We start from the raw sequence: 7,054 nt of genomic DNA, 5'->3' as shown, positions 1-7,054 counted from the left end.
CGTTTTCGAGAGCACCGATCTTGTCATCCACAACATGTACGAAAACGAAAATGCTACTCAATGCTTACCACGAGTGAGCAAGGCTGCTCATTGCTTTTTCATCTTTGATTGTTGCTTGGATGACGAGATCCGTGCTTTCGGTATTTACAAGGCAGCCATTGTGGCGGCCATCTTTGGATTCGCTCATATATGTCCTTAATGTCAAGAGAACTGAAAAAATGTGTATTGCATTTAAAATAGCATTCCTTCAGCATTATAGTAGCCTTTACGACAAGGTGTTTAATGCTAATTAACCGTATATGCGCCTATAGTGTTACCTCACAGCAGGTTTTGGCTAAATAACGGGCTGTCTTAGTGCTATCCCTTCAGGAACGTCGTGACGAAATGTCAAAGAAGCGTAACGCCTCGTCGAGCAAAAAAAAACAAAAATAGATTGACGTATGCTTTTCGTTCTCTCAGCCTGCTTCCCCGCTTCATCGTCCTTCCATATCCCAGCCGGTGCTTGGTGGTACTTTTTTGCTGATTTTTGTAGTGATGTAGGTTTGAACTTACGATCCGGAGATTGATTAATCATATCTGCTTCGGATTCTGTTGCTCCCGATCCACGATGCTGTCCCGGAGGCGTGCGTTGATTTAATCGCCAATATAAAGAATAATTCGATAACAGCTTCAGATTCAACATCCAAAACATGTTTTCATTGAGATATTTCATTGTGGTAGAGCATTTGCTACGGGTATAAATATTTGTTACAATTATAAGACAGAATAATTGTTAAATGTGTTATAAATATTATATTCGTGCGTTCTTTGTGTTACATGTTTTATTTTAAATTGTTGATATTACCCTTGGATTAATTAGCATTTATAGGGTTCTGGTAGAATTGAGGCCCATGAAGTGCGCAATCTTATTTCGATTGCCAACATTCAGGCCATTTCGGGACGCGATTAGGTACCTGAGAAGTAAACCTTTCCCTGGCACAGACTTCAAGTCATAAAACTCTAGTAATGAAACCCGAAACGGGATGCCCGATTAGGATTAGTTTTCCTAGACAAAACCAAGCTATGAACACAGCATCAAATGCTGTGAACTAAAAGGCAAACTGACAACTAAAATACAATTCCAGGATGACTGATGGACCTAAACCAATAAATGAAACCTCGTCATCCTGTGATCGGAAGATGTTATCCATCTGGATAACAGGGCACATTTATGTTATATGTTGTGCTGTGTGGATTTGTGATGTCTGTATAATGTGCATTTGTAAGGTTCTAAGTGTTCGTGATATGTGTAAATCCTTTGAAATAATTAATTTCTTTTATTTTTGTAACATGGCGCCCAACTCAAAAACCCCGTGTATACAAATGCAAGCTAGTTGGAAGGTTTATAACATCAGTCTTAAGGCCATTTTATTTTTGTGGACCAGAGCTCGTCCATAAAAGTAAACTTTAGTTGAGGTAAGATTTATTCGTTACAAAATCTGGAGAGCAGTTCGGCTTTCGGGTAACATAAATCTTGTTTTGAGTTGAGGTGTTTTCTGGGGACTTGTTAGTCCTGTTCACCGCTACGTTTCTGGAAAGCATTGTGGCTTTCGGGTAGCATAACTCGTTTTGGTTTTGTTTTGAGTTTAGGTTAAGTTATTTATCTTTATCGTAGTGTTAAGTATATGGCCTTAACACTATTGTTATGAAGGAATGAAGCATATGGGAGCTGAATTTTTCGTGAATCGGTGAACGATTCACGAAAAATTCTCGCTCAAACGTTGGATTGTGCTACGGGTATAAATATTTGTTACAATTATAAGACAGAATAATTGTTAAATGTGTTATAAATATTATATTCGTGCGTTCTTTGTGTTACATGTTTTATTTTAAATTGTTGATATTACCCTTGGATTAATTAGCATTTATAGGGTTCTGGTAGAATTGAGGCCCATGAAGTGCGCAATCTTATTTCGATTGCCAACATTCAGGCCATTTCGGGACGCGATTAGGTACCTGAGAAGTAAACCTTTCCCTGGCACAGACTTCAAGTCATAAAACTCTAGTAATGAAACCCGAAACGGGATGCCCGATTAGGATTAGTTTTCCTAGACAAAACCAAGCTATGAACACAGCATCAAATGCTGTGAACTAAAAGGCAAACTGCCAACAAAAATACAATTCCAGGATGACTGACGGACCCAAATCAATAAATGAAACCTCGTCATCCTGTGATCGGAAGGAGTTATCCATCTGGATAACAGGGCACATTTATGTTATGTGTTGTGTTGCGTCAACTTGTGATGTCTGTATATTGTGCATATGTAAGGTTCTCTATGTGTATCAGAAGTGTCAATCCGATGTAATAATTAATTTCTTTTATTTTTGTAACACATTACGATCCCTTCTTTTAAATATCTGTGGAATAAGATTGCTTCTTCCCTCTTTCAAACAATCCTATGATCCACCAAATTGATTGATTTGTCTTTATTAGAGAGACTTTCAGCCCTTGGCTGATGATCCACCAAAGCATCCACCTATTCGGCACATATTTTCCTACGAAATGATAAATAATTTGTGATTTTTTGATTGACAAGATCCCAATCCAATCTAGCTGCAGTATAGTTTTCTTTGGTGCTTTTGGATGAGTAGGGGAAAATGAAGAAACAAATAAGATGCACAAATTTGTGAACAGAAGCATAGGCTCTGTAAGAGAGAGACAAAATGTGTTGCCAAATGCGTAACGTATCTCCCAACCTTTTTGCTCCTAGCATTTAAAGAGCAGTTGAAAAGCATTCTGTATGCTCCCAAGTGAAACCACTTCAAGCAGTTGAAATGCTAATTAATAGCCGAAAGCTTTTGAGCAGCACAGCTTATGCTAACTCAAGGCAGCTATGCATTCGAACTGCTTATGTAGGACAGCAAGCAGTTTAAATGCGTAATACGGGCTGATACACGGCTTATTCAAATGCTTAGTGGTTACCTGGGTTTTTTTAAATCCAATAATCAGAATAGTTTATCATCAAAACGTGATTCGTTTCCAAATCGTTTGACTGCCTAACGCATTTTCTGATGATTATTGATCAAGAAAGCACGTGAAATTCCATTTTATTATGGTCAATATCGTATTTTACAGATCATCGTATTGAAGCATATTGTGGCATTTCGCGTGCAGACAGAGTGGACCATGTGTCTCTAAGAAAAATAGTTGAAATTACCTTATTCTTCGTAATCTTTTTCAAATCAAAATACGTTTGTTTAGTAGTTGTTGGGCATCATATTGAAATGTACCAATACCCGTTTCATGAAGAAATTGATTTTACCGATTATTTAAGAATTGTGTTCTTGGTTCACTCTATCTGAACAAATTTTTGAAAAATGCCAGTCCTCTGAATAAGGTACACCGGGGCAAGTTGAAATGGGTGGGCAAGATGAAACACGAAGTTTTGAAATAGATTTCAATACAATTTAGAAATTTTTCCTTCGCTAAAAGATTGTTTGAATCAAAAACTATGTGTTATGGCGATCAAACTGTTTATCATCATTATAAAACATCATTTTAACCCGCTGTTAAACCGTGCCCCAGTGTACCTTAAATTAATATGAACTGCTTGAACTACAATATTTCAAAAACGTACCGAACTATGAAAATACATTCAAAAGTTGTTAGCTATCAAATGTTCAAGTTAAGAATTCTTAAATAACTCATTAATTGACTACCCTTCATGTGATATTAGGGTGGGGCTAATTTAAAAAAATGTCTCCGGGATATGATTTCCCATGTGGAAAGTGATCCACTAGTCGAAATAAGTGAGCTGTACAAAAATGAGCGATTTCGGTTGACATTTAGGGGTGGCGCAAAGGGTTTAAGTAAAATTTTTACTAGAACAAACCTCCAAAAACAATTTCAAAATTAATTTTCAAACATAACATTTCTAGACTAAATCGGTGATTTTAGAACCCAATTGGACCAAATTTGTGCTCAAAATTGCGATATCTCTACTGGTTTCTGAGATATTTGAAAAAATCTGTCGTTTTTTTTGTATTTTTTGGGTTAGATACCAAAATATGACATTTTTATTCAAATTTATTGGAAACCATTAGAGATATCGCAATTTTGAACACAAATTTGGCCCAATTGGGTTCTAAAATCACCGATTTAGTCTAGAAATGTTATGCTTGAAAATTAATTTTGAAATTTTTTTTGGAGGTTTGTTCTAGTAAAAATTTTACTTAAACCCTTTGCGCCACCCCTAAATGTCAACCGAAATCGCTCATTTTTGTACAGCTCACTTATTTCGACTAGTGGATCACTTTCCACATGGGAAATCATATCCCGGAGACATTTTTTAAAATAAGCCCCACCCTAATGTGATATTGAGCTATTGTACTTGGTCCACTCTGACTGAACATAAAAATTGAAAATGGTAATCAACAGTGTAATAACAGAAATATCAAATTTAAAACTTCCTGCTCACATTATACACTACTCCTATTAACTGTTGTCCTACTTGTGCATTATTTTTTCATCAAATATGTAAAAACTTGAGTGTGAACTGTAGTTGGTTGAAGATTTTCCAAAAACCGTTCAGTCAGAGTGGACTAAGCAGGGTTGTGCAGTTTCAGGATGGTCAATGTCGAATGACACTCGCTCTAACCATCACTTCATACGACAAACGCAGTCCATCAAAACATAATCGATTCACGCAAAAGCCATTCAAGCCAACCCTCGTTCAATGCAGAGTCAACCACATCCAACAGCAGCGATCGTCTCTTGTTTTCGAACCACACGATGAAACACCGAAGCGAGTTTTTGTTCTACGCTTTGCATTCTATTCATAGGGCGTGCTATGTTTGTGTTTTCTGGCATTTTCAGGCGAGAGTCACCCAGCAGTGAGTGACATATGTAGCTCTGCGTCGGAACGACGGTTAAGAAGCGTTCGGCTACTCAAGAGATTTGCAGAGAAAGAGCGTGGCGGCGGCAGCCATCGTATCAATGCGTTCGTCTCGAATGTGTTCGATAGCAACATAGAGACGGTTGGCTGTAGCGTTGATGGAGGAAGAAGGGCAATGTTGATGTTGCGGCTTTTTTGTGTTATGATGGTGATAATGCACAAGACTGGGACTAAGTACAATCAATTACTTAGCAATTTCTCGGTTTCGAGCTTTATTTGACGTTTTTTCGCGATCAGTACAGAGCGATGCTGTGATGAATAGTTATTAAGATTTATGGCAAAAATTCAAGACATTTGTTGAAAAACTCAGAACTTATAGAGCTGCAAACTTTAAAGTCGTTTTTCTAGAAATTAAGCAAAAGACACATGGTTCTCTCTGACTTAACGCCGACCATATATCTTATAGCCAATGATTATAAAATAAAGGCTAAAGTATGCATAAGAAAATTGCCGAAATATCTTGATAATGATCGGCATCCAGTGCTAGTGAAGGTGATCAAGCAGTCAACTGAGAGGTTTGATATTTTTCAGTTCTGCTTATACGTTTAACATAAAACATAATTTCGGAATATAAACCAAAACCATCAATATTTTTTCAAATTCGATTATGGCTTTGATCTATTTGTTGCTTTTTTGAATTAAGGCTGACACAAATTTCGATTTTATCTTAAGTCAAGAGGAGCCCCCCTTGAAAATTTAATTCGGAATCCATCATTTTGAGGAAGGGCACAAATAAATAGGGTAGATCGGGGCATAATGGACACCTTTATTTTTGCCGAAACCATTGACTTTTATGCTAAACTTTCAATGCATAAGTATACATGAACAAGTCATCATTCATTTTTTCTAAAGTACCATTCATATGCCTCCAAAATAACCTAAATATCATTGAAATTGAAATATGTTTTTCACATGGTGAAATTTTTATAATTTGAACGCAGCAGCAAATAAGGCATTACGAGTGCTTGGTGTGTCCACCATAAAAAAAGTGAATTGCTACCTTATCTGCGTGTATACGTAGATTTAGCAATGGATAAAGTATTTTATTTGTGATAAGAATTTACTCAAAATAGAAATTTCAATGTTGTAGTCGATTTGGGGCGAAATGAACACTGGCAATTACGAATGGATGTACGCGCATTGCATACTGTTAGGTGTTTAAGAGTGTTTGGAAAAAATCAATTGGATTATTTTAGCCTAAAGTTTATTTAATTAATTTCAATGTTATGTAAACTCGTCTAAGATGGAGTATTTTATCTGTGGTATCGATCTCCGTGGACAAATTACTTAACTGATGGATGTAATCAAAGAATTAGCATAAAATATGTAGGGGTGTCCATCATGCCCCGATGGGTGTCCATTGCGCCCCGTACCTTCTCTGCCAGCCCTAAAAAAACACGATTTACAATTCATCATTTCTTCAAAATGAAGACATTCTACCTGTTGTAAATGATTGAAATACGTAGGAAACAAACTTTTGTAAGTCAACTGATAACATGTTAAGGTTTTCTCTGTTAAACAGGCCTAACGTACTCATTTACTTAGGGTGTCCATTATGCCCCTTATCCCCCTTAACCAATAAATCTTTAAATTTTAAAGTGGAATTAGAGTCCTAAAAAATTTTTTTTCCAAATCCGATGAGTTAAGCGGATTTGCTCAATAGTTTGGGTATTTTTTCATCAAATATATTAATTATTTATCAACTCTACTCCCCCATTGATAAGTCAACGAGCACAGTGACAAAAGAAGAAAATGAGATTTGTTCTGTTCTAGAGTATTCTCGGAACTCAGGAACACTTCGGCTTATGGCTCTTGAGTACATATTCGACGAGAAAGGCACTATCACCACTAGGTGGATTAATCTGGTTTTTTTTTCTTTCGATATAGCTCTTCAGAACTTAAGATATGTATCTTCTTGGGAGGCAGTTTTGCCAGAGATGGTCGGGTTTCAGATTTCCAAACCCGAAACCCGATCCGAACCCGAACCCGACATTAAAAAAAACTCGGGTTCGGGTTGGGTCCGGGTTTATACAATAACAAAATTGTCGGGTACGGGTCGGGTTCGGGTCTGTAAAATCTGAAACCCGACCATCTCTAGTCTTTGCTTAAGTGCTTCGGAT

Source organism: Aedes albopictus, chromosome 3, assembly GCF_035046485.1.
Source record: "Aedes albopictus strain Foshan chromosome 3, AalbF5, whole genome shotgun sequence".
Classification (NCBI taxonomy): Eukaryota; Metazoa; Arthropoda; class Insecta; order Diptera; family Culicidae; genus Aedes; species Aedes albopictus.
The sequence above is the reverse complement of the archived record's forward strand: the minus strand, read 5'-3'. Positions refer to the sequence as shown.